The sequence below is a fragment of the Caretta caretta genome, chromosome 7 (assembly GCF_965140235.1).
Source record: "Caretta caretta isolate rCarCar2 chromosome 7, rCarCar1.hap1, whole genome shotgun sequence".
Lineage (NCBI taxonomy): Eukaryota > Metazoa > Chordata > Testudines > Cheloniidae > Caretta > Caretta caretta.
Genome location: NC_134212.1, coordinates 26,329,377 through 26,348,699, shown reverse-complemented (window position 1 = coordinate 26,348,699; position 19,323 = coordinate 26,329,377). Strand labels below are relative to the sequence as shown.

Genomic DNA, 19,323 nt, shown 5'->3' with positions numbered 1-19,323 from the left:
AAAACAGGAGGAGAAATTTGAGCGAGGAGAGCAATGGAGGCCTGCAACAGAGTTTTTTTTCCTACAGTGGAGCAGCATGTAAGAATGGACAAAGATTCAGAGCCAGATCCCCTTTTAGGATCAAGGCCACAAAATGGCAATACAACATATTTAGTATTAAGAAAAAGAAAAAAATCAAGCAATACCTTTCAATGTACATAGCAGGTTTGTCATTTTTTTTTGGTTTCCAACAGCCATTATAATAAGTTGGCTGTTTAATAAATAATAATAGTAATCAATAAAAATAGTAATAACTACTTATTTTACACAGCACCATACTGCATGAAGGTTCCCCAAATGTTCTGAAAACCATATATAGAAAACACGTTATCCATGCTGCCACCATACAGTCATCTAGATTGGTTGAAACATGACAATTGCTGAACAGTGAACACTATATAATGGTTTAGAACAGGTCAGGAAAGACACCTCATCCAATGTAATTTTAGTTAATCACACTGGAATTTAGCCAGAACATTAATGTTTAACACCCCTATTATTGTGAAAAGTGCATCGATGGCTCAATAATTCTAAGTGATTAGCACCTCTGCTTTATGTTTCTTCTAAAAGACAAAAACCGGCCAGTTTTTCTACCAGCAAGATCAAATAAATGTTGTCTTAATATTTTTTAATTGGATAAGATCTACCTCTAATCTCATGTTAACCAAAGTAACTATTAAAAATTATTTCCGTCATCATTTTCTGCAAGTAGGTTCTGTTCTAGTGTTTCCATTCTAACGTTTCCAACTAAGAAAAAAAGGCAGTATATTTCTGGGGATTTTTTTTCCTCTTTTCTGGTGTTAGCTGTTAATCAGGTTTCATCTTCATGCCTTAGAACAAGCCTTAGAACTCTCAAAAAGGCACTCCCTTCCCTTGGCCTATTGCTTAAATACAAGTTTGTTTTAAGGCAATCACTTTTGAGTTTTCAAGCCATAGACATGTATTATTAAATACTCTGGAGTGCCAACAACTACAACTCCTTCCATTCAACCACCCTCTGAAGTCAAATTGTCAGCGTCTTATTACAAATCACTTGACAGACATGATGCAAGTCTCAGAAAATAACTTTTTTGCTAGCATTAATAGGTTGACTCCATGTTAAATCGCAAACAGACAGAAAGATTACCTACTGAATTACTATTCCTTTAAGAAAATATGATTTACAACAGATTTACAAAGAACAACAATCCAGCATGCTACTGCATTAAGCTCATATATTAAAAGTGCTAACGGGAAAGGGCAGATTAAACTCAGTTGTAGAATTAGCATCTCAGAAATCTCAAATGGGAGGAGGTAAAAATAATGGTTCTGTGTGAGCAAATGTTCATAGAATTTTCAAGGACTGTTTATAATTCAAATATTTCAATCCTTTTTAACAACCAAAAAATTAAGATTTCTGATAAAGTGAGCTGAAATTTTCAAAAAGTTGTTGCCACTTTTTAAAAAAATGACAATAAACTGGCTAAAGCCATTACCCACCTGGAGGAATAAAATAGGATTTCACATGTAGAAATAAATGGAGTGTAACTTTCCCAGGAAGCTTACAATTACAGCAGATGGTACCATATGATCCTCATCCTCCTAAAAATGAATTATGCTAGGGGTGTCTGATCTAGTTTGCATTGCAGTTAGTACTGAGATTCCTGATGATTTCAATAGCCTGAAAGCTGTTTTATAGTCAACTTCAATCAGGTCTTATAACATGAGGGCAATAAATCACATTCTCTAAACTATTATATTCCATAGTCTTATTTACACCATTAAAAGCTGTACATATATTAGTATAATATTGGCTATAATATTATAATTATAATGTGGGTCCAGGGGCAGAATAGGCCTACTGCTCCTCCTGCATGTCATAAGAGGCAACTAAAAAGGGGCTGCCTGGAGAAGAATGGGCTCCAACAGGTTAGAAATTTGACCAAGACACACCATATGATGAGCAAGTCAACCATGTCCGTACCAGATTGGTCACAGCCTGAGTTAATAATGACCGCGTCATCCGTATCCCACCAGGGCGGATGTGACAAGTATACTACTGGTGTAACCCCAACAAAGAGAATCCGTGGAAGAGATAACATCATCATAGACATATGGAATGCAAGGACACTGAGACAATAGGGAGGTTGAAAGAACTCACGTACGAAATGGAACAATATACCTGGCATCTCCTAGGAATCTCTAAGGTCAGATAGAAGAACTTTGGAGAGGCACTAATGGAAGAAGGCCACTCTATGACAGTGGAGAGGACAAACATGTCAACAGCGTAGGATTTCTTATGCATAAAGATATCAAAAAATCAGTATTGGGATGCCGTCCAACGTCCAGCAGGGTTATTTCCATCCATCTAAAGGCAGTACGGTTTAATATCACAGTGGTACAAGTCTACACTCCTACAACAGACTATGATGATGAGCAAATTGAGGATTTTTACAATCAGCTCCAAGACATCATCAATAAGGTACACAAGAAAGATATCCTGATTGTACAGTGAGATTGAAATGCTATAGTGGGTAGTGATGCACAGGCAGATTGGCGAGATTATTATGGCCCTTTCTGTAATGCAGTAACCAATGAGAGAGACTTTTGGAGTTTGCCAGCTATAACATTCTGGCTCTTACAAACACATTAGGAGCACATAAAGCATCATAAAGCATAGGAGCACATAGATGATTAACGTGGCACACACCTAATGGTCTACATCACAGCCAGATTGACTACATCATGGTGCAAAACCGATTTCGTTCTGGGATTAACAGAGCTAAAACAAGGAGCATCCCCAGTGCTGATATAGGAAATGATCATGACCCTATGATATTAAATTTTTGGCTTTAGCTAATGAAAATCGTCAGGCCAAAGTTCACCAGAACCAAGTTTGATTTAGAAAGATTCAGAGACCAAAACATTGCAGAGTCATTCCAAGCAATGATGGGCTGAAAGTTTACCCCGCTGCTTGCTCTAGAGGAAGACATAGAAACAGTGACCAACAGTTTCAACACTGTAATGAATGAGGCAGCAATGGACATCCTTGGGAAACATCGTAAGAAGACAAAGCCATGGGTCACAAATGAAATACTACAAATGTGTGACATTACAAGAGAACTTAAGAGAGACAAGAACAGCACTGAGGGAGCTGATAAATACAGAGCGATTGGCAGAAATATCAAGAAAGGAATGAAGGTGGCAAAGGAGATATGGATTTAAAAACAATCCTCTAAAGTTTAAGAGTGTATCAATAATAAAATAGCAAATTAGCCTTCCAGGTTGCAAAAGATCTGACGAATGAAAGCTAACTCAATTCAAGACAAAGAAGGGAACAGCCTTACAGAAGAAAGGGACATCATCAATAGGTGGACAAATTACAGCTCTGATCTAAACAACCATCAGACAAATGGAGATCCTAGTGTCCTAGACAGATTCAACAGAGGAGGATTACTTTCCAGTACTGCGTGAAGATGTGGAGATAAGCTGTGAAATCACTCAAGAATGGAAAGGCTAAAGGTATTGAAAACATCCCAGCCAAACTAATGAAACTCAGAGTAAAAATAGTAATAGATGTACTCACCAAGATCTGCAACAAGATCTGGCCCTCTACATGGTCACAGTCACTAATCATCACACTGTCAAAGAAAGTCAACCTTCAATTGTGTCAAAATTACCACACCATAAACTTAATTAGCCAACCCAGCAAAGTGATGTTGAAAGTCATATTGAACAGATTGAAGCCACAAGCGGAGAATATCACTGCTAAAGAACAGGCTGGCTTTTGTGCTGGAAGAAGTACCACAGAACAATTTTTCAACCTTCGTGTTCTATGTGAGAAGTACTTACAACACCAGCAGGACATCTACCATGTCTTTGTTGACTTCAAGAAGGCGTTTGACAAAGTATGACATGAAACTCTCTGGGCAACCATGAAGAAGTACAATGTTGGTCATAATCTTATTCTTACCATTAAACAACTGTATGCCAAGACCAACAGTGCAGTTCTCATCAATGGCACAATAGGAGAGTAGTTTCGCATCACTGTTGGAGTCCAGCAAGGCTGCCTTCTTTTGCCCACACCCACACTGTTCAAAATCTACTTGGAGCGCATAATGACTGATGCCCTAGAAGATCACATATGCACAGTCAGCATTGGGGAGCAAAAATCTCAAATCTTTGGTTCACTAATGACATTGATGGCCTGGCAGGCAGCAAAGATGAACTTGCCAACCTTGTGAAATGATTGGATGAAACCTCCGCAAAATATGGCATGGAAATCAGTGCAGAGAAAACCAAGTGAATGACAAACAAACGTGACGGGATCAGCTCACATATCTCTGTCAGTGGACAAGGGCTGGAGACAGTGAAACAGTTCAAGTATTTGGGGGCAATCCTCACTGATGAAGGATCAAAAGCAGAAATTCTGGCAAGAACTGCACAAACAGCAGCAGCAGTGGCAAAGCTAAAGCCAATTTGGAGGAATAAGAACATCTCCCTGGAATCCAAACTGAAACTGCTGCACGCATCAGACATCTCCTTTTTTCTGTATGCATGCAAGACATGGACCCTTACGGCGGAACTTGACAGGAAAATACAGATAGTAGAGATGAGATACTTCTGTAAAATCCTGGGCATCTCTTACTTCGACCACGTCACTAGTGAAGAGGTCCACAACATCATCACCCAATGCGCTGGGTAATATGAAGACCTCCTGATGACCGTGAAGAAGCGCAAGCTGAATGGTACAGCCATGTAACAGATCATCTGGCCTATCCAAGATCATCCTCCAAGGGACAGTACAGAGGAAGAGAAGAAGAGGTAGACAGAAGAAGAGAATGGACAGGAATGGACTTCGTGGAGACTCAAGCACTGACACACAATGATCAGGGGTGGAGACAATTGAGTGCTCATCAATTATGGTTCCCCAACGACCAATGCGGTTATGGGAGTGATGATGATGATGACCATGACAAGTTATCTACATTGCACTGCTGAAAATGTTCTTTTTGATAGTATCCATTGTACCTTTATTAATATAAAATAAAAGCCATTAAAGTCAACATTTTCTAAACCTTATCACAGAGTTACTGTGTTTATTTTCTTTGCTAAGTACAGCATAGGCTGAAATGTGGTAACTGCAGGGAAATGCTATATGATAATGATTGTACTGTACTTATTATTCAAAAACAATTAGCAATGACCAGACAGAATCCACCAGGCAGCACAAGTGATAGTATATGAAGGGTATATGGTCTTATTCTTCCCTGATGTTATTCCTGCCAAACATTCTAGCCTGGGAGAACTGGTGGAAATTAAAAATACCTTCACTGATGATGAGAGAGACTTCTACCCATTCTTCTCAGCCTTCAAACGTGCCAATATGTGGCTAATGAAATGTGACAAATTTCCAAAATGTGGGATTTTTTTTCTATTTTTCACCATAACTATAAAATCCACTTTTAAATATGCCTTTTCTCCATGGGAACTAAGTAAGCCAGCTGTTTGAAAAGAAAACAGGAAAATAAGAAATGTTATAATGTGCAACCATAAAGACCCCCTGCCGTGGGCCAGCAGCAGGATGAACCCAGGACTATCAGATCCCCAACACAGATTGGTACTCACTGAGCTAAGAGTACTATTCTCCATGCATTAGAAGGAAAGTGGCATACTTTGCACAATCATTTGCTAGACAGCTGAAGAAAGCTGGGGACCAAAAATCATAGATTCTATCCTTGGGTATAGGGGGAGTGTTGTCTAGTGGTTAGAGCAGTGTTTATAGACGGGGGGGGGGAGGGAGGCAGGCAGTGAGATTCATATTAGAGACCAGAGTTCTATTCCCAGTTCTGTTAGAAGTGACCATGTGCAATTTTTCAGTTAACCTGTTTGTAAAATCTAAGGAATTATACTTGCCTTCCTCCTAGGGTAAGGTATATGAGATCATGCTCAATAATAAGTGAAGAGAAGTGTAGATACGAGTTAATGGAAGAGAGGAATTTTAGGACTCATGGCCTCTTGGCTACCAGCCTAATGTAGGGTTGCCACCAGTCCAAGCTTTACCCGGATAATCCAGTTTTTGGTTTCTGTGTCCAGGTGCCATTTAGGGTTGCTGGGTGCCCGGGACCTGGCAACCCTAAATGGCACTCAAACCAAAAGGCTGGTTACTGTAGGTCGGAGGGGAGGCACTGGGTCATTAACCCGTGCCAGACCCTGCTCAGGCAGGGCCACCTCCTACCTGCCAGCAGGCTCCTTGAGACAATCAAGCAAGCAGCAAGGGGAGGGCCTCAAGGGGAAGAGGCAGAGAAGGGGTGGGGCCTCCAGGGTCCAGTTACCAGCAATTAGAAAGGTGGCAATCCTAGCCTAAGGCAACCACCTCTAAGTAGGGTTGCCAACCCTCCAGGATTGCCCTGGGGTCTCCAGGAATTAATTAAAGATTATGTCCTGTGATGTAACCTCCAGGAATATGTCCAACCAGAACTGGCAACCCTACCTCTAAGCCAAGGGTTTTTTGGAAGTCTCTCTCCCCTGCACTTGAAATATCATCCAGTTTGGCGGTGGCTGCAGACAGTGAGGCTAATTCACTCTAAATGTGGAATGTGCTTGAGAGGTCTGCTTCTCATAAAATTTAAGATTACGCATATGAAAAAGAGTTATTTTTCAGTCACTTATTCAGCAAACCACTTACTAAAAGAGATTAATGAGAGCAATCAAGGTCAGATTTCAAACACTGAAGAACCTGTGGATACATAATTTTCAATCCTCTCTTATTTGACTGGTTTTCTTCCTTAAGAAGATTTGGGGACTCTCTGATAGGATGTTTGTTAAGATCCTAGAAAAACTTAAAAGCAGAAATTATTTCTTGAATAACATCCTATGAACTGGGCTTCGTTCCACTGCCTTGTAGAAACTTTGTCCAAGAAGAAAGATTTAGTTTCTTCCACCATAGACAGAACATAGAGCAAAAACTCCACAGTCAAAAAACTTAGAGATTACTGCCCTACTAAGGAAAAAAACCTAACATAGGGGAGAATATAGCCCTTAAAAACTGAAGCCAATAGTAAACTGAATTCTATTCATACTTTGCCTTTATTCATACTGCTTCAATAAGGAGAATGTTTCAAAGAGGAATCAGCATCTGAATATAGGTTCAAACATATACAGATTGTTGCCATTGTCCAAATATATTAATACAAGGTGAAAAATTAATAAATCATATTATAATAAACATATTGTAGAATAGACTGGATCAACTAAATTCTGGTAAGAAATGCAGGTAGATTTGAAACACTGTGCCAGACATTTAAATAAAACTGAAATCATTGACTATCACTAGCATCTAGGCACCAAACGCAAAACATTATGTGTCCCCGAGAAATGATGACGGTCTGTTCTTGGCTTTCATTATTCCATGAAAGCTTTGCGGAAATATGAGGTTTGTATTTTGCTTTGAAGTCGTTCTGACATCTTGCTTTAATGAGCTCCACAGTAAAGGGGCCTCTAAAGAGAGCTCTGTCCTTGCTGCTCCTGAGATTTTTGACTCTGGACTGGATCAGCCTCAGTATTCCCACTGAGTCAATAGACCATTCAGAATCATGAAGACTAAGACAAGTACCTTGAAGTGCATCCACAATCCAAGAGGAACCAGTAAAGGGACTGATGTGATGTGCTTTTGACAGCTTTTCTTGCTTTAAAAGGCTGGCTACTGCAAGCAGTGGTTTCTATGCAGCCTTCAACTTCACATTCAGTAGACAGAGTTGAAATAATCTAAATTGCAGATGACAAGATGATAGACCACAGTGACTAAATACTCAGCCAAGAGAAATATGCATACATTTCCTCAAGGATAAGGAGGGTCAATTCAGTCTATATAGACTAAAGTGGCAAAATAAAGGAAATAAGCGTAAGTGACTTTTACAATTCAAGAAGCTCCATCAATCATTGATGTCTTCTTGTAAGTGCACCAAGGCAGTAGATACCATTAAATTACATTGTGAATGGTACTGAGGCACCAAAACTATCTAAAAATGTAATGAAAGAGCTTTTATAGACCTAATGAGAAGGATTTGTTGCTTTCTCAGGGCTTGTCTTCATTGCAGCAGTTAGTTCAATTTAGTAGACTCAGGTTGCTGCACTCAAGCTAGCCTAATTTGACTGCTAACAGCCATATTTTAAGAGTGATTTGATTAGCAGCACAAGTGATTGAATTAGCTGATAAGTTGCTGTAACTTGAGCTGTTGCGTTTCTACTGCATTGCTAGCTCAAGTATCAGCCTCATTGGAACTTGAACCCTCACCAGGTATATCTACACTGCAGCTGGGAGATATGATTCCCAGCACAGTAAACAGACTTGTGCCAGCTTAACCTGACTTGAGTGCTAAACATAGCATAGATGTTGTAGCACTGGCAGCAGGTTGGGCTAGCCACATGAGTCCAAGGCCACCCAACCCGCTGAGTCCAAGCTCAGGCAGCTACTTCTGCCAAAGTCCACCCTGTTATTTTTAATCACTCTAGTTCAAGGTGAGTAGACAGAATCATGCTAACTCATGCTGGGAATCACACCTCCCAGCTGCAGCACAGACATACCCTGAGGAGCCAGCGAGCTCAAGGTTAAAGCACCGCTTAAGCACCAGTCTAGAGATTTGTGTGTGGGGACAGGAGTTAAGTTAGGATTAATGCTTGAGTGACAACTCAGGCTAATTGTGCTGTGGGAAGATACACCCTCAGCTCACCTCAGTGTACTGTATACAGTAAATTAAAACCTTACATAAGATGCATTAATAATGAGATGTGGGGAAATGCCCTGAAAAGTATAAACACAAGATATGTAAGCTCAGTCTTAAGAAGCAAGATTCTGATGATTACTCTATTACATTGAAAAAGAGAATAGAAAGACAGAGTGACACCTCTGAAGAACTTTAAGACCAGGTACAAAATCTCAACATTGCACTGCTAATCTAAAGGCTCTCTAAATGACAAGCAAAGGTGTCCAAGTAGTCACAATGAGGGAGATTTTCAAACGCATAGAGGGCAGTTAGATGTCTAACTCACATTGTCTTTCAATGAAGTTGGGCACCTAGCTCTTTGTGTTTTTGAGAACTTCCTTCTGTATCTTTCTGTTACTGGTTATTAGACAACACATGAATTGATGTTACTGAGGGAGACAACATCACAATTTTAAAAACAGCATCTGGTAATCCAGAAAAAAAAAACAAGTGATAGTCCAAGCTCCAATCCCAGCACATCCCTGATATATTTTTTCAGACAAAATAACAAAAGGAGAATATTCTCCAGACTCAATCTCTTATTCTTCTCTGCTCAAACTAGCAATAGTTGTGAGAGCTAAATAATGCATAATCAGTTTCTATTCAAATCGTTTGAAAAGGAGTTCTAGCACTGTGTGCTCTGTTAGAGATGGGAAATTAAAAAAGACCAATATACAGGGGTTTTAGCAGTTCCAATCACAACAGCCTTCAGTCAAATCCAACAGAGAAAAATGTGATGTATCAAAACCTGGAATGAGCATCTGGAGATGATGTTACATCCCAAGTTAAAGCACGACAGAGAAATTATTCGAGAGACACTCTCTGACTTGTCAAATCCACAAAGTAGACCATAGCATGTTTTCAGAATACAGAATGCTCAGATTTCACAGTAAACTTCATTAAACCTGTATTTTCCCCTCTCAGATTCACCTACAGTATCTACTTTGTGGCTTGAATGCCTCCTGTACCCTGAATAAGAAAATAAGAAAGCTGCAATTGTGACACTTCCCCACAAGATGGCACCAAATCTATAGCCTACAAATAAGGTTCAAAGGGAAAGGAGCAGTGAAAAAATTATGGTCAGATTCCTAAGCAACAGAACACTTTATAATGTTTGATATAAAATTTTACTAAAATAAACTCTCTTTTCTTTCTGAGGTATTAAATACTGTAGAACCCCAAAATTATAGTCTAAACCAGGTCCTTCCTTCCTGAAGTCAATGGCTACTTTTCCCATTATTGAAAGGATTTTAATAGTACGAACTGTTTCTAAAATCTAAAACATTTATTCTCCAATGTATTCATAAATGAGCATAAAATATTTTAGATATTAAGAGAAGCCACACAACCCTGATTATTCATTCTCCAGTCTATAACATTGTCAGATTAGGATCAACAGTCTTGCACAGTTTTATCTTTTTGCTAAAATTAGAGATGGGACTAAACCCAAAATCCAAGAGGAATATACCATAAGCTTCGGGAAACTTCAAATGAAGAGTCAAGTTTCACAGCTGGCCCCATCTTTAAAATAAGGTGAAGCAATATCAATGGGTACCTAAACTTTGAGATGGCTCAAATATAGATTAGAATTTTGTGGGTCTGGACCATCTCTTGTTTTTAATGAATTCAGATAAAGACATGAACCATAATTCACATGAAGGGCTAACATTATCGCTAATCAAAAACATACATACCGTCTTTTCTCCAAACTAAGCATAATGTTCCTGCCAAAAACTTTTTACAAAATTTACAAAATTGTTATTAAAGTACCAAACTGGTAGAACTCGAGGCTAAAGTTTATCCACAAATCAAGTGAAGCAGCTTAACAAGCTTACCTCTTCTCTGTCCCAACCATTACTGGAAGTACCACCATGAAGGCTTTGAAGATAGTTTGAGCAACTTGGCACACTAATACAAGCCAGTTAATGCTGAATATGATCATATTTTATGTGCTGTGGATCTTTGTCCATTAAGAACTGGATCGAGACACCAGCTCATTTTACACAGACTACCAAAGAGATGCTGGCAACTGTAGGTTATTACCACATCGGTGTGGATTTGAACCAGTGACCTCTAGGTGCTCTATCCTATCACCAGTCCCCAGAGCTTCTCTAATGTTTAGCAAATGTGTGCAACAAAGGCTGACAAAAATCTGTTTGCTTCTCTGACATTACTCCTTTTTTTAAGGAATTAGGACAAAAGATTTTTCTCCCCTTTTAATATTTTATATATACTGCTAAGACAGTCTTTCAGGCACTCCAGAAAATACTTTCCATAGTAGTTTTCAATTAGTTGGTTGAAATATACAGATAAACATTTTGTTGTTAAAAAACGCTGTGCATTATGACATTTATTTGAAAGACACACCTCAGAGAGAGAAGCAAAAAGAATCTAGAGTGCTCACTACTTTAATAATCTATTGGTAGTCCTCCCATTTTACTGTCAATCAGGTAGTCAGGGAGAACTGCAAGCCCTTTCTACCTTAGCTATTTCTACAAAACTGGATCCAATGATTTTTAAGAGCAGCTTCAGCAATGACAAAACACAAATGATTCAGATCAATACAGGCAGCTGACACAAAGAGAAAGGGCATTTACAGTACATCATCATAAACCTACAACATACAACAGCCATTACTCCTACATGCACTCTCAGAACCACCAAATAACTGGTTTAGGTACAAATGAATGTTTATAGCACCCTATAGGAAATACCTGCATAATTCTTATTGTTATTAAGGAAAGATCTGCATCATGCTACAAATACCTTTCTGATTATTTTTTTTAAAACAATATGGACATTTTGCATTTGACCACGGGACAAGACTTGCCCAGCTAAACAGAGTGAGAGGACATACATCATCCCACACATGGCCCCACAGAGATTAGGCAGAAAAAGTAACGCAGAGTTGTCTGTTATACCTTTCCCATGGGATAGGAAAGATGTCCTAGCAGACATGGCACTGAGCTGTGACTCAGGAGACCTGGCTTCAATTTCAAGTTCACTCGCAGATCTCCTGCATGACTGTGGCAAGTATAATCTGTGCCACAATTTCATCTCTAAAATAATTAGGAATATTAGTTCTCTACCTCACAGGGGTGTGGTGAAAAGAAAATCCATTAATAACTTTGACGTGCACAGACAGTATGGTGATGAGGGCCAGATAAGTAACTAGCTAGAAATATAGACTCTGAGGCAGCAAGGTTCCATTGTAAGGACTACCTAGCCTCCTCCAAAGCTTTAAACAACCCTCTTCAGAGGGACAACAGAAGATGTTGAGCAGTGAGTAAAGCCTGCAGTCTCTAACTCAAACAGACAGATTAAATAGTATTGTTCATGCATGTTCTAATACAGATCGACCCATCTCTTTGATAAAGATTAACAACAAATTAATACAGTACATCCTTATCTACCACATGGTTGATAAATCACCATAAATGTTTCACTAATCACTGTTTAGCACACAGTGCTGCACAATAACTGTCTAATTAAATCTCAATTATAGGAGTACAGTACTTGGGAATATGATTTTAAGCACTGACAAATTGTGTTAACCATGACTGTAAAAAAATGTTCTGTATTTTTTCCCCCAACAAAAATATATCAAAATAGAGATGTGAGAAAAACTCAGAACAACATGAAAACTCACAGTTAAGGAATAAATCTCCAATATTAAACCACGGCAGGGGGTTCTTAATGTTGTACTGTTGTGTTTTATTGCACTGGAGGGTTGTTTGTTAAAAAAAAAATCATGAAATTTTCCTGCTTTTGAGGGTTTTTAATTGGATCCATGGCAGTCTTATTACAATATGAAAATGCTAGTGTGCCCATATGCTTATTGTGAAGTTCTGGGTGCCTCCTGGGAGCTGCTGAGTGCCAAGTGCAATGAAATAAGTGGATATTGAGGGTGCTCAGCTGCTCCCCGCATGGGGTCCTTTCTGGCTGATTGCGCTCCCTATTGCTGAATGTTAAACTGTTGGTATTCCCTCTTTTTCTGTCAGTACATAATCTGAGGTATTGTCTGTTTTCCCTGTTTTAAAAATCTGTTTGAGAAACAGTAAACATGCAACACAGGCATTTTATTTATAAAATGTTCATAAAACACGTTTTACTTTTTAAAATTTGTGAAGGTTTACTTATTGGACACAACATAGAGAAATGTCTGTGATTAAGGGTACACATGCAATCCCAGCTATAAATGGTTTCACAACCCACTTCAGCTTCATCAAGTGCTTTGCTCGCAAAAGAAGTTTATCGCTTGAGAAGAGATGCTGGTCTGGCATACCGTACCCATGGGACTAGCAGGGCAGCAGCTGTGCAGAGCAGAACAGTTTAAATAGGAGTTTTAGCCCGAGATCCACAGCAATAGATAAGGAACATCCACAGACCTCAAGCTGTAAATGTGATCCCCGCTTTGCCTCCACATCCCTCCAAGCCCCACTTTCATTAAATAACTGGCTCCTCTGCAAATCTCCCTCCCCACCAGCCCACGGTCACCCTCCCCCTCTTCAGTTTGTGACAACTCTATATGGGAACTTAACGCTTCTCTGGGCAGCAGCAATTTAATGCCTTATCCACTACTGCTTACACTGCCCAAATTCAGTGTCACTCTAATTCTTTCCCATATATTATAGCCATAGATACAGCTATGCAACGGCAGGCAACATACTGCATACTTGCCATTCCCATACACATGTCCTTCCCTTGCTCCCAACTCTCCTGTGTGATTAGAGCCCACCCTGTTCCCCTCGACACTGTGCAAGTGGAGGAGAACTTATGGCCCTTAGTACTCATGTTGCCCTCCAGACACCTTGAATGTTATCAAAGAACGTTTGTCTCAACAACACATGGACTTAACTATTAAAGTCAGCACATTGTAATTGTAGGCTTATTTCTGAAGCTGGCTGAAACTTGGGATTTCTGGTTCACAGAAGATTTTGCTATTTCATAATTTCCTGTGAATTGGAAACTCCCCTAAAAACTGTTTCAGGAACACAATCACATGGTGTTTCCAAAACAAAATATGCTCTGGGGACCAGCAGCTACTGACTGAAATTGACGTGATTCTTGTCAGTTTTACCACACTATTCACTGGGCTCCCAGAGCTCCCACAGTCTGAGGCTCCCAGGTAGCCTTGGGATAGTCCTGATGGTAGACTCCAGGGCTTCCAGACTCCTGGGGCAGCTGGTTACCATGGCTAACCACTTCAGAGAGCCCCCCACGACTCAGTTTCCAGGAGCCTGGCTACACAGCAGGGAGCATGGAAGCCCAGATTCAAGATGGTGTTCTAAGGGCTTCCAGACTCTCTGCTGCAGGTCCAAGGGGGAGCCAAATCCCAGCTTGAGCTGGGAGTCCCAGGATTTTCACACCCCAGCTCCACTGCACAGAGCCTGGAGACTCTGACATGGCACGGCTGTCCCAGAGCACAGGCTCTCCAGCAGCCTGCCAGAGAACCAGGCAGGATTCCATCAGAACTCTGCATGTGAGTCAGTGAAAATTTGTTGAACACAACAAGTTTCCACAAAACATTTCGGGTTCGAGGAAACAGCATTTTCCACCCCAAAAAAAATATTTTATCAGAAAAATCAGCTCAGTTTGTCATCATAATCTATATTACAATATACAAACCATTTTTCCCCAGTGGGAGAACAAAATAAATAAATCACATAACAAAAATTATGTCAATGAAGAGTCAATATCCCTTCACACTCTGATGCCTTCATTGCATCAGAAATCACTTTGCAGTGGTTTGAAAGACAAGAAGAAAGCAAGGCTGAACACCATACTGCAACTTATGCACCATGCCTACAGTAATTTTTCAATTATATGAATGTTTCGATTTTATGAACTCCTCATTCTCCAATTAGATTATTAAGAGGTTTTACTGTACCTCAAGTTATTCCGAAGTCAGAAATTTATCATTCTGACTCCACAGTAGAATCTCAGGGAAGGTGTGAAGGAGAAACCCTTTGCTTAAACAGAAATGGTTTACATAATTAGCAAACATGAAAAGATTTATTAATATGAGAAGTAAATGGATTTTTGTTTAAAGATTAAGGGCCAGATTCTGTCTCTGCTCCGGCTGCTTTGTGCTGCCTGATCAATGAAAACCAGTTGGAAACCTGGCTTAAATAGCTGGACTGCTTGGATGGCATAGGATTGGACTACCTGCTCCTTTGCAACGCCACGTTCTACATAGTGGTGTAGGGGGCACTGCTGGAGAAAAAGGAGTATAGCCAGGTTTTTCAATTTGATTCCCCAGCTGCTATAACGTTCCCTTTGAGTCAATTTCACAATCAGTGCAATACAGAACAGCCTTCAGCTATCTTCACACCGCACGAGACCCTAAAATATGAACTCTCATCAGCTCCTCTCCTGTAATCTTTTGAAGGCGTAATTCAGACGGTAAGTTCCTGACCAATTTAAAGCAACTTTGTCTTGCTTAGGGGACCAGATAGTACGGCCCAAAGCAGATCTGGCCCTAAATGAGAACTAGTGTCAATCTGTGTGAATAAAAAGAATGAAGCCTGCATCCCCAGAAGGACTATATTTTGCTTTAGGGATACTACCAGAAGACTATACTTCTGAAGAAACACGTGCAGCCTTTTTTTTCTCCCACAAGAACAAAAACAGAAGCAAGAGAAGAATGAAATTGGAAATGATTTCTACATATAGAAGATTCTATGGGCTGACATGCCTATAATCATAAACTAAATCTCCTTTGATTCAATCTATTAGTCCAAGAGGGAAAGTTTGTATAAATTCTGCCTTTAAAGTGTCTTAAACAATATGAGAGTTGGTTAATTAAGCAGTAATATTCTATTCAGTGCATTTTGTTATACTTTAACGGCACAGTAAGACCAGTATTCAGCTTAACATTGTCCCTTAGTGCCTCAGAGCAGAGGTTCCTAAACTGGCATCTGTGGACCTATGGTAATCTGTAGAGTACTTGCTGGTAGCCAGTGTAGAGCTGGCTGTTCATATGGTACAGGGTCTATCTCTTCTTTCCAACTTCTCTGCAGGTGGAGGTCTAGCTGCCTCTGTTAGAAGTTGCTGTTAAAGAGCAGAAGAGGAAATATGCATTTCTTTTTAGCAAAGCAAATGGAACTGCTGGTCACTAGTGGGAGAGATGTTCTTGACACAAGGGAATGGGACAGCCAGAGAAAACAGAGGAGAAAGGTCCAGGCAGCAGGGAAAGCAAACAGAACAGATGGGAGAAGAAATGAAACACAGAGCAAAAAAGGCAAATAAGACAAAATACTTCTTGACTAAAAACAGGTACAAATACATTAAATAATTGTATCACAGACCATCTGTCTTCCGTTTTGTGATGACATAGTGTCTATGTAAAAATTACAGCAATTGCTCACATGGAGAAGTAACAGCAATCTCTCAATGCCATATCATAAATAAGTACTTCAACAAACAAAAAACCCACTAGCACACTACTTTTCTTCCTTGCCCTGCTTCCAACTGCTTCTTAGTAGTGTGCTGTATTTACCTTATTTGGGCCATAAAACAGTGTTCAATAACTACAATTTTATTCAATGTGACCACAGAACTTTCAAATACGGAAGATCCTTATCTGCCATATAATGTCTCTAGTAGACCAAAATACTACAGTGCTAAAGACAGATTCTGGAACAAACTGTAGTTCTATTCATAACTCAGTGAAATAATAAACCATTCATTGCCCACACTCCCCCTGATACCCTTCAACAGCCATCATCATCCCAACACAATATCAAAAATATCTCCCTATAGGGCAGGGGTGGGCAAACTACAGCCCGGGCCTTCCCCTGCTCTGGTACTCCAGCCGGGGAGCGGGGTCGGGGGCTCCTGAAAGCAGTGGCATGTCCTCCCTCCACCTGGGAACCATGGCTAATGGGAGCTGCAGGGGCGGTGCCTGCAAACAGGGCAGTGCGCAGAGCTGCCTGCCCGCGCCTCTGCATAGGAGCTGGAGTGGGAACATGCCGCTGCTTCTGGGAGCTGCTTGAGGTAAGCGTCACCTGGAGCCTGCACCCCTTACCGCCTCCTATGCCCCAACCCCCTGCCCCAGCCCTGATCCCCCTCCAGCCCTCTGAACCTCTCGGTCCCAGCCCGGAGCACGCTCCTGCACCCTCAACCCTCATCCCCAGCCCCACCCCACAGCTCACACCCCCAGCAGGAGCCCTCACCCCCTCCCACACCCCAACCCTCAATTTCATGAGCATTCATGGCCCGCCATACAATTTCCATACCCAGATGTGGCCCTCAGGCCAAAATGTTTGCCTACCCCTGCTGTAGGGCCTCTTTCCCTCACCAACCACCATCTTATCCCCAGTCACATTTCATAATCATCTTAATGAAAATTTTCTTCCTGGGCCTTCTAGTTTCTTTCTTCAAAGTAAATCTTTCTTCTGATATCACCTACTGATATCACCATCTTAAGCAGCTTTCTTGACCATGACACCTTGCTGATTTTCTACTCTCTCTAAAAATCAAATCCTATTCTGCAAGCTTCCCAGCTTCCATGTTCAGGACATGACCTGGATTTTTCACCAATTATAAAAAAGGGTTAAAACTGGAACACTTCTAGTGGTTTTTTTTTAGGTCAAGAAATAGTCTCCCAGAAGATGAGAGTGCACTTAAAAAAAAAAAAAAAAAGTCTGACATCTTTACTGCCAACTTCTGATTCAACATGACACATGCATATTTCTCAAAGTAGGTGATTTTTTCCAGCATCTTGATAGTATAAAAGAGTTTATCAAAAAACATTAAACAAGTGTCATTAACACGGAATGAAAGAACAAGAAAAGCTATGATAGTGTCTACATTCATTCAGCTTTTCCCCTCACTCCAAACTCTTCATCACTTTATTCCAATGAACAGGGCAAATTCTCAGTTTGGCAATAATTTGTTTTGACTACAAAATAAAAACAGATATTTCAGGTGCTCCAGAAGAAGTCATTTGGACTTTTCCCATTATTGAAAGGATTTTAATAGTACGAACTGTTTCTAAAATCTAAAACATTTATTCTCCAATGTATTCATAAATGAGCATAAAATATTTTAGATATTAAGAGAAGCCACACAACCCTGATTATTCATTCTCCAGTCTATAACATTGTCAGATTAGGATCAACAGTCTTGCACAGTTTTATCTTTTTGCTAAAATTAGAGATGGGACTAAACCCAAAATCCAAGAGGAATATACCATAAGCTTCGGGAAACTTCAAATGAAGAGTCAAGTTTCACAGCTGGCCCCATCTTTAAAATAAGGTGAAGCAATATCAATGGGTACCTAAACTTTGAGATGGCTCAAATATAGATTAGAATTTTGTGGGTCTGGACCATCTCTTGTTTTTAATGAATTCAGATAAAGACATGAACCATAATTCACATGAAGGGCTAACATTATCGCTAATCAAAAACATACATACCGTCTTTTCTCCAAACTAAGCATAATGTTCCTGCCAAAAACTTTTTACAAAATTTACAAAATTGTTATTAAAGTACCAAACTGGTAGAACTCGAGGCTAAAGTTTATCCACAAATCAAGTGAAGCAGCTTAACAAGCTTACCTCTTCTCTGTCCCAACCATTACTGGAAGTACCACCATGAAGGCTTTGAAGATAGTTTGAGCAACTTGGCACACTAATACAAGCCAGTTAATGCTGAATATGATCATATTTTATGTGCTGTGGATCTTTGTCCATTAAGAACTGGATCGAGACACCAGCTCATTTTACACAGACTACCAAAGAGATGCTGGCAACTGTAGGTTATTACCACATCGGTGTGGATTTGAACCAGTGACCTCTAGGTGCTCTATCCTATCACCAGTCCCCAGAGCTTCTCTAATGTTTAGCAAATGTGTGCAACAAAGGCTGACAAAAATCTGTTTGCTTCTCTGACATTACTCCTTTTTTTAAGGAATTAGGACAAAAGATTTTTCTCCCCTTTTAATATTTTATATATACTGCTAAGACAGTCTTTCAGGCACTCCAGAAAATACTTTCCATAGTAGTTTTCAATTAGTTGGTTGAAATATACAGATAAACATTTTGTTGTTAAAAAACGCTGTGCATTATGACATTTATTTGAAAGACACACCTCAGAGAGAGAAGCAAAAAGAATCTAGAGTGCTCACTACTTTAATAATCTATTGGTAGTCCTCCCATTTTACTGTCAATCAGGTAGTCAGGGAGAACTGCAAGCCCTTTCTACCTTAGCTATTTCTACAAAACTGGATCCAATGATTTTTAAGAGCAGCTTCAGCAATGACAAAACACAAATGATTCAGATCAATACAGGCAGCTGACACAAAGAGAAAGGGCATTTACAGTACATCATCATAAACCTACAACATACAACAGCCATTACTCCTACATGCACTCTCAGAACCACCAAATAACTGGTTTAGGTACAAATGAATGTTTATAGCACCCTATAGGAAATACCTGCATAATTCTTATTGTTATTAAGGAAAGATCTGCATCATGCTACAAATACCTTTCTGATTATTTTTTTTAAAACAATATGGACATTTTGCATTTGA

General features: G+C 39.8%; 1 protein-coding gene across 19 annotated transcripts in view; it reads right to left on the bottom strand.

Moving 5' to 3' along the window:
• ERC2 (ELKS/RAB6-interacting/CAST family member 2) overlaps positions 1-19,323 on the bottom strand; it is an 840,901-nt gene that overhangs the window by 706,398 nt on the left and 115,180 nt on the right. The window lies entirely within an intron of this gene.